Source organism: Nannospalax galili, unplaced genomic scaffold, assembly GCF_000622305.1.
Source record: "Nannospalax galili isolate Female #2095 unplaced genomic scaffold, S.galili_v1.0 scaffold600, whole genome shotgun sequence".
Lineage (NCBI taxonomy): Eukaryota > Metazoa > Chordata > Mammalia > Rodentia > Spalacidae > Nannospalax > Nannospalax galili.
In genome coordinates, this window is record NW_008348789.1 from 1292536 (window position 1) to 1308828 (window position 16293).

At 35.5% G+C, this 16293-nt stretch overlaps 1 protein-coding gene across 2 annotated transcripts in view; it reads right to left on the reverse strand.

Annotated features, from left to right (window-relative positions):
• Positions 1 to 16293, reverse strand: part of Cdh12 (cadherin 12) — a 1253457-nt gene that overhangs the window by 517866 nt on the left and 719298 nt on the right. Inside the window, exons 1-2 of one of the 2 annotated variants that reach the window (XM_008846025.1) lie at positions 12559 to 12617; positions 11489 to 11633 (exon numbers count right to left, since the gene is read on the reverse strand). The gene's annotated coding sequence lies outside the window, so the exon portion shown is untranslated. Of the gene's footprint in view, positions 1 to 11488; positions 11634 to 12558; positions 12618 to 16293 lie in introns of those variants that run through there. The other variant, XM_008846023.1, reaches the window with a different exon arrangement.

Consider the following 16293-nt stretch of genomic DNA (forward strand, 5'->3'; position numbering starts at 1 on the left):
ATAGTACCAATCCCGCAGTTTAAATCATATGAATTTGTGTACCATAGTGTGTGTGTGTGTGTGTGTGTGTGTGTGTGTGTGTGTGTGTGTGTGTGTGTGTATGTGGGAGAAAGGAACATTTGTGGGTGTTAAAAAAATCCCAATCAAAGTTTTCCAGGTCTATGCTATTAAAGGTAAAATAATTATGTGAATGTCTTAATCAGAGGTTCTAATCTTGGAAGTCCAGACGAATTTATATAAGAACATAAATAAAGACAAGGCAATAGCTGCATATTATAGTACCAATCCCGCAGTGTTTAAATCATGAATTTGTGTACCATAGTGTGTGTGTGTGTGTGTGTGTTTGGGTGTGTATGTACCATAATGTAGTGTTTTTGTGCATGTGTGCCTGCTCAAGAGAGCAATAAATTTTCTCTACTTTTATGTTGTAATTCATTCCCAATGGCATTGCTTAAACAAGTCATATATATAGTCAGAACATTCCTATACTGAATTGGCCTCAAGTAGGTGGAAAACTTTTACATGTTGTTAAAAATTGTCTTATTTGTTTGTATAAAAATATTCTACCTGTAAAGGGAATTGAGAAATGTACCCCAACATGCTACCTGGGATTAAAACAACTTCTGAAGCTTCCTCACTGAGGCCTCTGGAGACCTCTCTCTCCAGCACTGTGTCTGTTCTTTTCCTTCAAATCATGTCATTGTGAGTTTGGGGAAATATAGTGTCTCTGTATGAATGTTGTTTCTTTTCCCAATCACTGTATAACTCCATAAAAATAGACGTGGATCAAAGGGCCAAGAAGATGCTGCCAGCGCCTTCATGTTAGAGACTTCCTTACTCCTTCTTTAAAAGATGACTTGGTAAACTGTTGTCAGACTTGCAGGGAGAACTTTTCATGAGATGTACTTTCAGCAGAAATACTTCTGTTCCTTCTACTGTTTTATGTTATCATGGTATTTATTGATTTTATGGAGATAATGTATTGGTAAAGCACTCTTAGAGCATTTTGTTCATCAAAACCCATGGTGTCATTATCACTTTGTTCCCAAAACACTAGCGTAAAAACTTACAAGCAATTATTTTACATCTGTCTCCACTTTGCTAAAGTTGATTTCCTCTTACATGAAATAATCCTTTTAAAATTTATAAATTATCTCAACATGTATAGATTCTCCCTGATTTATGAGTTTGAATGTTTCTTGTGGAAAATTCTTACATACTTCTACACCTCTTTTAGGGTAGATTTGTTTCCAATCATTTTGAAACCTATGAGAGTTCTCACAGTGTGGTTCACTAGCAAATTAGTGAGCTAAAATTCATTTAGGTAAAAACTGAATATTATATCTGTCACAGAAAAATCAGTCTTAATCTTCTCTTTTAAAATGAAGCAAGCATGTGGAACTGGAGAGACGCAGTAAAAGAGCACTAGCTACACTTGCAAAGAACCCAGGTGTGGTTCCCAGCACCCACATGGCAGCTTACAATTGTCCCTAACTCCAGTCCCAGGTGATACAACATCCCCTTCTGACTTCCACAAGAAATGCATACACAGGTGGACTTATGTACATGAAGACCATTCATACACTTAAATTTTAAAAAACCAAATAAAATTCAATTAAGTAAGTAAGGTACTTACGCTTATAAACAAAGTTCCTAGAAAAATATTCAGGAAGGAAAATTTTATGACTTGAGATTACTATACTGTATGTGTCCACATAAATACATGTGTTATATACCACAAAAATATATTATATACCACATAAATATATGTATTATATGCATATAATCATCATCATCAAGGCACACTAGAAGCCTTTCTTTTCTGGAATTTTTCTTAATCCATTCCCACAATATAAACATTTGTAATTGTAAAAACATGTTTATTCTTTTCATTTTCTGCAATGAACTAGTAAGGTTGAAAATGTATTTAATAATCAATATTTACACAAACTAAGCATTTTCTATAGACATAATAGGCAGATAGTGCTGCATTATCTGACAATTCAAGCACTGCGCATTTTTACAAATCTTCTATATTTTAAAAATTTCTATGTAGGAATGATAGCTAAATCATAAAATGCCCAAAGAATACCAAGCCGTTTACCTATTTAAAATCCTACTAGCAAGAAGCACAATCCAAATTCTGAATTTCCTTCATTTGTGTGACTTTAAATTTATTCAATTTAGATGAGTAATTCTAGGGAAATTTCCCTATTATTTCATCACTTTATTTTCTACTACTGCTTTGTCCAGCAAATAATTGACATACTGAATAAGCAAATAATTGACATACTGAATTCAAGACAGATGACATTTTATTTTCACTTTTATTTATAATAACAATATAGAAAATAACAATATATAACAATACTATGTCTTTAATTCTGGAATTTCCTTTTATGGGAGATACTGGAGACCGAATGTGCTAGGCAGGTGCTCTATCACTGAAACACACCTCTAGCCATGGAATTTCTTCCTGAAATGCAAAACTTAATCCCATCTCAATGAGTATAACAGTAGGAGATTTTCCCTTACCAACCCTATGGGTTTAAATGCTTATCAACATCTGCCATACATTTGATGTGGATTTAGGAATTGGCTTCTGTTACAGAAGTGTTCATTTGTGAAAATATAATTCATATAGTAAAGTATTAAGAGGGTGGGAACATAATCCAAAAGGTTATAGTGTCTAGTCAGAGAAGAGGCCATTGGAAGGTGATCAGGATGAGATAAATCATAAAGTTATAGTCCAAGCTTGAATCCTGATTACTTTACCAGAAGAATTAAAAAAGAATGCAAGAACAAAGAAACCACACACACACACACACACACACACACACACACACAAACACCTGCTCTCTGCTCTTGCAGTGTGATAACTTGCACCCTCATGACTCTACAAGCAAGACAGCCAAAAGTAGAATTGGTCTGTCAGTGTGGGGCATCAAGAATTGCAAACCCAAAGAAACTTCTATACTTTGTGGTATCATGATACTAGCAAAGGAAATATCAACAAATACAACCCACAAAGTTTACTTTTTAATGCATTTATTAGTTCTTCAAGAACTTTTTATAATATATTTTGATCATACTTTCTCCTCCTCCACCTCCACCCAGATATACTCCACCTCCCTACCCACCCAACTTCCTGGAGTTTGTTGTTGTTTGATTTTTGTGTCTGCCCCATTGAGTTCAACATGTATTTCCCAAATACTCTTGAGAGTGAATGTCTTGGACTGTGGACAAGCAATAGTCACAACCTGGGCTCTTCAGCTAGGTGCGGACCTCCTGCCTATCTTCCAACCTCCATGCTGGGATTTTGTCTGCCATGAGCATTGAGTAGGTCTCATGCATGCTGTCACAATGCTGTGACTTCATAGGTTCAACTGCCCTGCTGTCTGGAAAGCACTGTTTTCTTTAAGTTTTTAAAACCAAACCAAACAACAAAACAAACAAAAAACAAGCAGTTTTCTATTATGGCTTAAGTCAAAGGAAAGGAAGTGAACAGTAACTCAATAATCTCAAGTTGCAATGTGTCCAATAAAGGTTGAAGGTGCTGTGTCTTATGTGAACTGAGGTTCTAGTTGTATAAAGTATTAGAGCATTGCAGTATAGTGAACTGGTACATTCCTGAATCCCTGCTACTCAGGACCCTGAAATGGGATGGTCACCCACCTCAGGAGTTTAAAACTAGTCTAGACAAGAGAGAAAAGGATGGAGAGAGAGAGAGAGAGAGAGAATATTAAAACATTTTGAAGATAAAAGCTGGATAAAATTAATGGCCTAGCCTGGGTAAATAGGTTTTCAAATGAAAGAATTACCACTGTACCCTATGCATTCTTTTGGTAATGACTATGCAATCCCATTCTTCAGAAACATACATTTCACGTTTAACAGAATCAGCATGACGCTTTCATCATGCAAAGGTTTTTGTGCTGAACTTTGACAAGACTCCCCTTTTATGCTTGTAAATCATAGCAGATTTAAAACAACTTTCTTTTCTAAAATTGTTTTTAAAATCAAAATGGCTTGGCATGCAGGAAAGAAGAAATTCCTGATCTCTAATTATACTTCTGAGTGCATATAGAAAGAACTGTGAGATATCGGATGAGTTTACTATTTTTTCTGTTTTGAGCTATTTCTCAGTTATGTTTATATTATGGTCCTCCTTAGACACTAGTCACAACATTTATCTCTGCATTATGTTTCTCTCCGCCTTTCAGATGTTTGCCTTCAGGGGCATTGATAAAAAACACACACACAAAAGAAAGCCATTATATTTGGTGGATCTGCTTTAAAAATCATGTCTTTTCCTGACAAGCTATTTAAAATGTCATTTGTGCCTGGTGAAGGCTTTTAGAAAAATCCGGAGACCTAGACTCAGATGACCCAAACTGTGTTTCTGCAAGGACTGCAATTTCCTTTTGAGGATTATGGTTCCAGGGAAGACTGCGTCTAAATATCTGTGGGAGAAATATTTTCCAAAATTAATGCTGTTGTTGGCTCTATATTGATTTTTAGAACATTTCACCTCACCCTGTATAAAAGACAAACAATAAAATACACTTTAATTATGGTAATATTTAAGGTAACCATGTAATCATTCCCCAAGCATGAGAGGTCAATGCACATCAGTTTAGGCTGTGTTTTCAGTCCGCTAATTCATAACACAGTCAATATCTATTGTTTGTTCCACCAATTATATTTTTCTAAAGATCAAAAGTCCTTTGAGTAAGAGCTAACACAGTTCTTTTGTACTACATTGTCTAATTATGAATTATGGCACTTTTGCAAACAGCAAAATTATGAGTTAAAATATGCATGTTCATTGATTATAAATGGATGAAGGATGCTATGCTGTTATTATATAGGAAAGGAACCGATTGAAAGAGGTGACCTTTACCAATGTGTGTGAACAATTTCTGCTGCTCATTAGAAGATGAGATATCTACACAGTTCATAAGGTAGATATGATATTTGAAATACATTAAACAGTTTATAACCATGGTGAAACTGTAGAATTAGTTTAATTGCTATTACCTTTTAAGTTTTTTTGACATTTCATGCAAATGACTTACAGGCTTTTGCTGTTTTAATCAAACAGCAGGAATTAAATTGTCCAGGTGGAAGCAATCAATATTGCCTTATGGAAAAAAATGGATTCATATTAAAGAAGAAACTTAGCCGATATTTTTATTAAGAATTTTTTAAATGTTCCTGGGAACACAGTAGTAAATGAGAAATGTACACAGCCTATCATCAAAGCATTTGGAAGTTACCATTATTAAAAAAAGCAATGGATTCTGTAATTAGCATAGGTCAGGCATAGAAGCTGTTGTGGAAATTTACAGGAGGAACATGTCAACTGGTTTTGAGCAACAAGAGCCATCCTCAGGCAAGAAGTCAAATTAATATGACAGAGAAATTGAAATCTTAGAAATAAAACAAAGATGCTGACCATAACTGGGTCAGTCTGAGTAAGATTAGGCAAGGAAAGATAAGAAACAGAAATTGGACCTTGCACAAAGAAAGTGCCAGGGGAAGTTTCGATTATACCCTAAAGAAGGGAAATAACATGGGAAGCTTTAAAATAAAGAAGAAATTGACAAATTCGCATTTACAGGAATCAATTTTCCTGACAGTATCGGGCATAGGAATATAGTAAAGTGACCACAAGGCAAGTGACAGATTAAGGTGTTGTGAAAAGTGATGGAGAGATGAGGATGAAAACCCGTGTGAGAGAGATTTAGAAGGCAGGACTGAAAGGACCAGGTGTTCATTAGATGCACAGGTGTGAGAAGTGGTAGGGCAAAGTTCGATAGCTGTATTTCTCCCTTGACACAGTGGATAGAGTATAGTCTCTGTGTCAATTACTGATAGGGGAAGAGAGGAAGAACAAAGATTTAAGAGGCAAAATAGGAAGATTCATTGATCTTGCTTGCTTTCCCCTGCCCCTGTTCCCCACTTCCTTCAGGGTTTCTTTCCTTCCGTTAATAAACAAATGCTAGGTGTATGATAGATGCCGACATTGCCATTGACTTTTCAGCAGTGTAGAGTAAGGCTCTTTCTTCACTGAGCTCATGGTTTCCCAGGAGAAAACATCACCAGGCAAAGTATGGTAAGTGTGGCACCAAAGTTCTGGCAAAAGGGAGGGTGTCAAGTTTTAGATAAAATGCAAGACACTGGTGATGAAGTAAGATCATGTATGTAATGTCAGAAAAAATAACAAATAGAGATAAGAACTGCACAGAAGAAGCAAAGTTTTTGCCAAATAGCCTTAATACCTAGTACTCTACCTCTGAAATCAAAATCATCCTCCTAAGAAATTTGATGGTATTTAATCTGGTTATTTCCCTTTGTCATGATTTTCATGAAGAACAAAAATAAGCATTCCCAGATTGAGGAGAACTGAGATGCTGATGATGCTTACAGAAACAATTTTATTTATGTAGCAATCAATTTTCCTACAATTGAAGTGGATAAGTGGCTATCTATCTATCTATCTATCTATCCTTCCCCTATTTTTTCTGGCTCAAAATTTCTTATATTCTTTCAGAGATAAGAAGAGCTTTTTGCTTATCCCTGATCCTTTCTTGGCCCAGGAATGCTGGATAATAACTAGCATCCTATGGCATTTCCTGGAACAGACTTTTACTTCCTTCTGACCACTATGGGGAACACATATATCTCCAAAAGACTGTTGTTGACTTCCTAGCCTTGTTACCTACATTAGCATTTTGGGGCCAGGGAATTTAGCAGTCCCATGCAAAGCAGAGCAAAGGAAATTTGACTATTCATTTTCTACAGCATGAAGACATGATATATGATTTCCAACCTTCTCCATAGAAGGATGTGTGGCCGATGAATGTGGAAATCCTACTCATCAGGTGTCTATAGGGAATTGATCCCATAGAAAATGTCAACAGTCTTTCAGAATGTCTAAAAACCTTCAGTCAACACAACATACATAATATATATAGTGCCATATATAAGATCATGTGGCTTGGTGTATGGAAAAATGGACTTCACTGTAGAAAATGTTTTGTCATGATTGAAATTTTTATTTAGGCAGTTAAGTAGATGAAATCTAATAAATATCATTCTCAGAAATTACAATTAGAATATTTATTTTTTATTTGTATTTTAAAATATATATTATTTTATGTGTATGAATATTTGCTGCATGCATGTAAGTGTACCTGTGTCATGCAATGCCTGCAGATGTCAAGAATGAACTTTAGATTCCTCTGGAACTGGAGTTATGAACAGTTGTTGGCATCCAGGTGGGTACTGTGAAATGAACCCGGGTCCTCTGCAAGAACAGTCAGTGCTCTTAACCATTGAACTATCTCTCTAGCCCCCATAATTAGAATACTTAAATCTTATATAAAAATACAAATGGGTTAGTAGGTTACAGAAAGTTATTTAATAATTAATGATAGCTTTTTCTAAGATATTAAAACTTTTCTACCAAATATTTATAATGAATATTAGGTAATAAAAAATTGCTGAAGCTGGATGTTTCTCTACTGAAGAAGTGTTCACTCTGTGGGCTCTAAGGGACTCTGTTCAACTCCTGAACTCTGGCCTTGATCATACAGAAATAAGTATCTGTGTGAATTCCAGTAAAACTCTATTTATAAAAGCAAACCATGGAAACATTTCATTACCCTGTAAATCAAGTCAATTGTTTTACAACAGTTGTTGTAGGAACTACACTTTTTAAGGATTTCACGTTCTTTCGGTGTTCCTGAGAATAAATCAAAGTAAAGGATTCAATTGCTTCTTTAGTCCTCTGTCCAAAGTAGGAAACTTTCTCCAAATTGACTCCTAGATTACATTCTTTTATGAAACATTCACTCACTAGTAGTTATGAACTGAAATAAACTGTATTTTCCTAACATGCCAGGTCCTGGTATAAACACAGTATTAGGAACATGATCCAGAAGATTATGCTCACACTTTTTTATACTTGCCATAAGAATATAATTTCCCTAATAATTTGTCCTTGTTAAGTCAAGTGGGAGATAAATAGAAATGTTTCCTGCTTATGCTATCATTTTCAAAGCAGGTGACAGATTATATAAGTGTGTTTGACCAATCATCCCCTTTATGTGTCACAAAAGGGCTATGGGACATGCAACATGATTATATCATTTTAAAGAACACAAGAACAGAGTTTAGCTTCCTTAACTAACTTGTCTAAGGCCAAAGCAATGAAGTGACCTCACCTGGCCTTAACCTCAGACAGTAACATTCAGGATATGTACCCACAGTGCTTCAATGCTGCCCCATCCATTGGCTACCAAAATTATAAGCATATAATAAATTACGGCTATGATAAACTTGTAATTTGTAAGGAAAATAGATTTGCTTAGTTCCAATTGGTTAACTGGACTGATACAACTGTATCAGTTGTAAAAGTGGAAAAACATCTCACTACTTTTTGGGGTGTCTAGAGTAAACCTTGGTTAGCACAGATTCACTGGCTACCTCCAGGCAGTCCTTTTCTTGTTGTGCTGAGACTTTATGGCTAATCAGGCAATTCCATCACTTCTATTAGTGTAAGGCAATTTCTTTGCTTCATACCCATCTCATACCTGCACCTTATATAATTCCTAGATACAACCATCTCTATGCTTCCCAAGTTCAGCTCAGGCCCATCAAATCCTGGTGATCCACAAAGTATTTTCTATTTAACCCCACCAAATCTGATATTCATTACCTCACAGAGAGAATCATTTTCTCATGGTTTTCACATAAGGCCAAGGTGGTCCTTAGGCAGTCTTGCAATGGCATGAGACCTGTTCATATTTACTTCTAGTCAAACATGCAGAGGCCAGTGGGTACTGGCCACATAGTCCTGATGAGTGTACCTATGCCTGCTTCCTATTACCAACATATACCATTACAAGCTCTTTTGGAATACAACACTTTATAGATTAAGATTATTCCTTTGCAATTAAAGTATTCACATATTATTTTCCTGTCCTATTACATAAAGTAGGGTAAGCTGATAATTTATCCATCAATAAAACTAAGATACTCAAAATTCTGCTTATTGGCATTATAGATTATGTGTAAATACATACATGCAAAATATATATACATTTTCTTGATCATGTTTCCAATTGCTATTGAACCTCTTATTTGCTATATCTAGTACAGGCTGTTGTTTTTAAAGATTTATTCATTTATTTTATTTATTTATTTTTTTACTTTAGTTGTGTATATATGTGCCTGAACATATGCATGCACATGCTCACAGAGGCCAGAAGAGGGCATCAAACCCCCTGTATCCCACGCACAAACACACATGCCATAGCACACATGTAGAGGTCAGAAGACAACTTGTAGGAGTCTTTTCTCTCCTTACACCACTTGGGCTACAGGGATCAAACTCAGGTGTTCAGAATTAGTGGCAAGTTCCTTTGCCCACTGAGTCATCTTGTGGGCCTAAGCTATTATTTTCAATTGTTCACAAGACTTTCTCCAGTCCCTCAAACATTTGCACAATGTAAATTTGGGTAATAACAACCAAAATGGTAAAAGTCCTTGGAAACATCTATGTGAGCATGGACTACAATCATTTTCATGTTTATATATAAACAAATATTTTAGTACACACTAAATGTACTGTTCAATAACCATATATTCCATTGATCAGAACATCCAACAAAAATTCATATGATCTGATGCTATCGTCAATTAGAACTTAGCTCTCAGGAAGTCTATTATAAAGAGATGATTCCATCAATGAATAAATGTTTTAATATTAAATATGCCTCTCTTTGGCTATTTCTTTCTGTTTACCTAGTTTTCTTAAAAGAATGGAAAAAAAAAGTGACAGACGGAGTGGTAGGCACTCTACTGAACACAATCATCCTGTAGTTATCATTAAAGCTTTTGAGATCCTCCATCCCAACAAAGAGATAGAAGGCTTAGTAAAACAGCAGTGGTAAATGCCTTTAGGCATTGGCTGAAAACACAGACAACCACCAAATACACAAGGACACCAGCCTAAAGGAGTCTCGCAAACATTTTATCCTTGTGTAGGAAGAAGTAACATCAGCACTGGCCTGAAAAGCTCTCCTGAGAATTGCAGGATAGCCAATTAATATAAACAGTGTTCTGACATCTTTATAAAACCTCTCATCTCAAGATACCTAAGGGAGAAAGTGGAGTCAACACTTCAGGAAATACAAGTGCTCACTTTAAAAACACACTTAGAACACTATGATAAATAATATATACAAAAGCAGCTACATATTTGCTCTGTGCTTCAACATTACAGAGTACTTACTGAAGAGCAGTATAAATAAATATTTAAACAACATGTGTTCACATTTTAAATAGTGTGTGTTTAATTATTTGAAAATGGCTTTATAGATAGGGACCCACACGATAGCAGGGAAAGTAGCATTTTTCCCATACTTAGAGAACTAATCAATAGGTTCTATGTAATTATAGTGGATAATTTGTTTTGTTTTGTTTTTTGATATATTTAACCATAATATGGCATAAAAATGTCAGGCTATATTTGCATGTGTAAACTAAAGAGGATAGGAAAAAGTTTACATAATGAAATCTAACTTTGGAAAGAGTTTCTTCTGTAACCTCTCTGGATAATTTTCATAGACATGAGAGAGAAATGGGTACAGAAAAATATGATAAACTAGTTTATTTAAACTACCCTCAACTATAAGTGATGTCTAAACCTAACTTCAATTTACTGCAAATTAATAATAAAAATAACCTCAGATGTAAAATATCAAAAAGTCAAGATTTCAATACATAACCTTAATCACTTCTGAAAGAAATTACTTTCCTAAAAAATAAACATTTCAGAAAGCAGTTAATTTTTCCCTTTTTCTTCAAAATCTACCTCATAAAAGAATTCCATCTATCTTGCATAAGAACTAAAAATTATGTCAATAGAATATTAATGACTCCTGGTTCATTTTCCTGAAGTTTTCTTAAATCTACATTTAAATTTCAGTTTCTAAATGGACACTATTATGGAAAGCATCAGATATTTAGTCCTTAGTCCTTACAACATTAATGTGCACAGCTGCATCCAGTCTCAGCTCTCATTTGCAAATTTTCTTTGCACCCAATTAAACTTTGAAGCTTTCAGAATCTGATTTTTATCTATGACATCAAGGAAGTACTTCAAGCAAAATCAAGTTACCTTGGCACTACAGAGTCCTCTAAACAGATCATTAAAAAGGTAAAAAAAGAAAGCGTTCCTCTTTTCTCATTTCCTCTTATTTTCTACTGGTGAAAGGCAGAATGATCAGGTTTGGTAAGACTCTGAAATGCCATTATCCCCAAATGCCAGCTCTCATTCAGGACACTTGCTTATAAACTAAGCCTTTTCCTGTCATAGCCAGCCACTTACTGCAGTGCAGAATGTCAGTGTAGGCAGTTAGAACTTTCGGTGCAGAGATTCCGTGTGATGCATCCAGCCAGGCACAGCAGCACTTACCTTAATTGATAGATTCTCAGTGATCTCGTGAGAAATTCCTCAAATCAACCATGAACGGGAGGGGAGATGGAAGTTTTCAATCAACACCCTCCAAGTGGCAGCGTGCTGTGCTCCCTTCCTCTGTTTATGCTCAGCTCCTCGCTGTCTAAAGGGAGAAAAAGATCAGCTGAAATCCTTGGAGATTCCCAGTGAGTAAATGAAGACTGAGCGATGTTTTGTAACGGGAGTTTCTCCGTGAGCCTGCACTGTTTGCAAGCTCCTTAACTGCTGTGATGGACGCCTGTCATGTCTCTGGAGCCAGGCGGTATTCATTGACCTGATTAGCAGGCAACGCTCCCTGCGTGCAGGCAACGCACTCAGAGGGGTGGTGGGTCTCCAGGGAATCAGAAAAGAAACCCAGGCTACTTAGGAAACTGGTCTTTCCCAGCTTAATGGATGAACTGAAATTGTGAATGTAATTTGCAAGAGGATTAGCCACCTTGTTAGCCAACACAGGACTTCAACAATTCTGCTTTCTCCAGTCGTTTTTCCGAGATGTATTTCTGGTTGATGTAAGGTACAGTGAGACAATTACTAGACTGATCGGGCTTGTAAGCCGAGTCCAAAGCTAAACAAACATGTGTAATACAATCCGATAAAAGATCGCTGCACTTGCCTTGCCCCCAGCCTGTTACATATATCAACCTTTGTCTAAGTAAAATGACTTTAAAGGTTTATTACAGCCCTCCAGAGGGCAACTCTCTGACTTGAAAATAAGTACAGATTCCTACTAAATAAGCATATTTGGCAGTTTTCATTTTCTTATAGACACAAGCACACAAACCAGCACACAAAATAGAGCATTGTTCCTGTAGTTTTTCAGATAGTGTTTTAGATTAGCATCACCTTTACAAAGAGATTTACACTCTGTTGTTACCCAGAGTAACCCAGAAGAAACAACATCCCTAGCAGACACATCTCTTCTGTTATCTGCTAAAAATGCTGATGGATTAAAAGAAACATCCACAAGGATCTTAGGGGACATGAAATATCAAACAAGTATTTAAATGCAGGCACACGCCTTTACCTACCTGCAGGTCCTCATCCATCATCTACTCTTCTGCAACTGACCCACTTCTCAGTATCCTCCACTCTCTCACAGCCAAAGTTCCTAGTTCCCTGAAGAGTTCTAATGTTCTGGAAAAGGTCACACAACTGAGTGCTGAAGCCCCCAATGTTTAATTTTTGACAGCTCTCACTTTTGCAGGAGAAAATTATGCAAATAACATAAAAAGAACAGATGAAAAAAAGTCATTTGCATGTCTTGAGGGTGAGAAAATTCTCATTGCCAGAGAGGCAACTGATGACTGTCCCTGTCCTCTCACAATAATACTGTGACATATTCAGCATGTCTCCTCCAAGTAGCTCTCACTTGGAACATATGGCAACCCCCTTGGTGTGTACTCTGTGTGTGTGTGTGTGTGTGTGTGTGTGTGTGTGTGTGTGTGTTGAGAGAGAGAGATCTTGCAATGCAATATTCACATGTATTTTAGAAAACTTCTCCATTTGCATAATAAAATGCCTAAAACCTGCACAATAGGGAATTTGCTTGCTTGCTTGCCTTATATATGCCAAGTAAACTTTTCTCTTTAAAATGTCTCATTAATATATTAGCTCTGTGAAAAAACTTCTTGGAAAACAGAAAACCTGGGTGTGTATGTGAATCCACGTAAATAGGACTGTGCTACCCAAAGCATAGATGCCCCAGGAGAGAACCCTGGGGGAGGGGCTGCTGCAGCCTCCCATGAAGAGGTCTGGTGCTCCCTCAGCTGGTGAAGGGTGAGAGCTGAAGGTGCAAAAACTTGATCAATACACTTCAGGAGAGGGAAACAACTTTTGCTGCTGTTAAGCAGGAAGCACATTATCCAATTATAGGCTGGCAGTAGAGGCTTCTAGCAGAAACGAGGCTCCTTAAATCGAAATTAATGCGCCCTGTGCATAAATAGCAAACAGGAACTATAACTGCTAATTTCTTCACAGAGGGTTCCAACTAGACTTTAACAGTGCACTTGCAAATGAAACAGGCGCATTTCATGGTTCTGGTATGTTGTTGGACATGCAATTAAATCATCCTGCATCTCATATTGGTTGAAGTCCCACTTAGAGCATCTTTCCTAAAAATAGTGACCTTTTTAAAGAGTTATTAAAGCTTTGATACTAATCTTATTTTCCTGAGCCCTGTCCATGAGCAATCGTCATTATAAAGGAGGGGTGTCCAGGAAGCTAGCTCTGTGCCCTAGTAGACAGATGATTGTATATCCTAACACTTATAAGCATATAGCAAGCCTTTCCATTCTCAAAGAAAGGCCTATTACTAAACCATTTCTAACTAAACTATACATGGCTTCAGCATTTATGAATGTATGCCTTACAGCTAAGCAATTTTAGGTGACTATGCACCAGGCAACACTGTTTGTGGCGAGGATAATGGAAACGGGATCCATGTGGCAATAATAGGTCCCTCATAGTAAATGCTTCCTGCATGCCAGGTGTATTAAATGAATTTCAGTTATAACTCTTACCTACAAATTCTGAGGTTTACCCTGTTAAACATAATTTACCATCTTTTAATTATTTTTAGATTGTGTGTGTGTGTGTGTGTGTGTGTGTGTGTGTGTGAGGCAACTTGCAGGAATCATTTCTCCCAACATGTGGATTCTAGGGATAGAACTTGAGTTGCTAGGGTTGGTGGCAAGCACCTTTACCCACTGAGTCATCTCCCTGGCCCTCTTCATTATTTTTAGAAATTAAGGCTCAGAGAATTTAAGTAAATGGCACAATGTCACAGCCAGTACACAGAGAATTCAGAATTAAACCCAGATTACTGTAAATATAAACTTTCAATGAATATTTAGCAAATCACCAATGTAAAAAATAACAAAATATGTGTTCCCAACCGCATAGGAAAATGTCTGTGATCTGCCAAAATACTTTGATATCCTTATTGTAAGTTTTATAACTGAAAGACATTGTGTTATAGTAGCTTTGCTTTTGATATATTTTTGCATATAATATTAAAGAGTGAAATGCAAAAATAAAATTTACCCTGGAAAGTAAACTCAGTCCAAAATATCTAAATGTAATTTTAATGGTATGTATTCTATATTGGTCAGTTTTCAAAAGCTATTATTTTGTTGATTCATTTACTTTCTCCAACAGAGTATTTTTTAATAGAAAACTGGTTATTTCAAAAACATTTACTGAAATACCTATCAATTACATAAAATTTAGAGTAGTTTTTAATATTCACTTTCTCGAAGAGGTATAGATTAGTAAAAGAAATGAAATGTCATATAGTTATGGAGCTTAAAATTTTGCTACATGGTTGTTCAAGATTTATATAGAAATTTCTCTGATCTGACATAAATCTCACCATTTCATCTTTCTTTGAAATTTCCAGACACAGTCATAAGATTTCAGAGAAATGTTGTGACCATACTTCTTAAATGTCTAATAAAAAATTCTGTCTAGAAAGAAATGATAACTCAAATTAGTTCAATCTTTGAACTTTTCCAATAAGTTTTGTACGTGCTATCATGTTGGATTCTTGCAGAATTCCTGTGAAATAGGCTACTGTAAATATTTTTGTTATATTTTAGTGATTGGAAAATGAGAAATAAAAAGGGCAATATGTGTCCTTTCATTTTTGATATTTGGTAGAAACCCCAATGATATCCTTTTCAGGAAAGTTTTATGGTTCCATTATCTAGTAAATACATCCCTCTGAGTCACATTGGAATAAAATAAGCATCAAATGGGTGTGTGAATTAAGCTACATTTTTTTCTGTTATTTGGATTGTTCCAAACAGTATAAACTATGACCATCAATAAAGGAAACATTATCTCAAACCTATAAGTGAGTTACAGTTGATATGTCCAGGAATTTCTGTTTAAATTTCACACATACTTTACCTCTTAATGGTCATTTTTACTTATCTGGAATATACTAAAGTCATTTTCTAAATATTGATATTATGATTCTGACATCAATTTAATGTTTTCATATGACTTCATGTTCAAATATTACTTCCCTATAAATTTTATTTTAGATATAATATTCAGGAGAGAATAAATTCCAGCACTTTGGTGTTGTTTTTACTGTAAAAAACCAACAATTACCCTAGTAAGAACTGATCTTCAAGTAAGAGCAGCTAATAACATCACACAAATATCTGCTGAATGTTAATAGATTCTGACATATTATGGACATTTCTGCTTCTATCTTAATCATGGAGGCCAAACAACTGAACTTATTTTTAAGGCATTTAAAATATTTTTGAGACTGGCTTCCCTTATATGTATATAAAGAAACTGAAGAGTGATGAAATTGTAAAGTTGAACTGGCCATCTAATGGTTAGGACTGTAGTGAGGTTTCTTATACTCGCTGTCTTCACAACCTTCAGACATTAAAAAGGCTTCCAGTTAATAATTTCACTGGGAAATGTGAGGAAATTAAAGTCTATTATCTTTAATATTTCAACCAGCTACAAAATACATTATCTGACTAATAATTTGTGATATCTTTTCTAACTACTGAAGAAATAATTAGACCATCAAGAACAAAAGGTTGTATGGAAACACAAATTGTCTTCCCACTCTCATCCTATAAATATCCTTATAGCAAGGGTTTTTTGACTTCATAGTTTAAAGTAATTTATGAATCAGCCGTGAGTTACTGATTTGAAGTTGTGCATAGAATAAATGAAAAAAGTCAGAATTAACATTTTTTACTATTTTAAAATAATTATGATTATTTTTCTTTTAA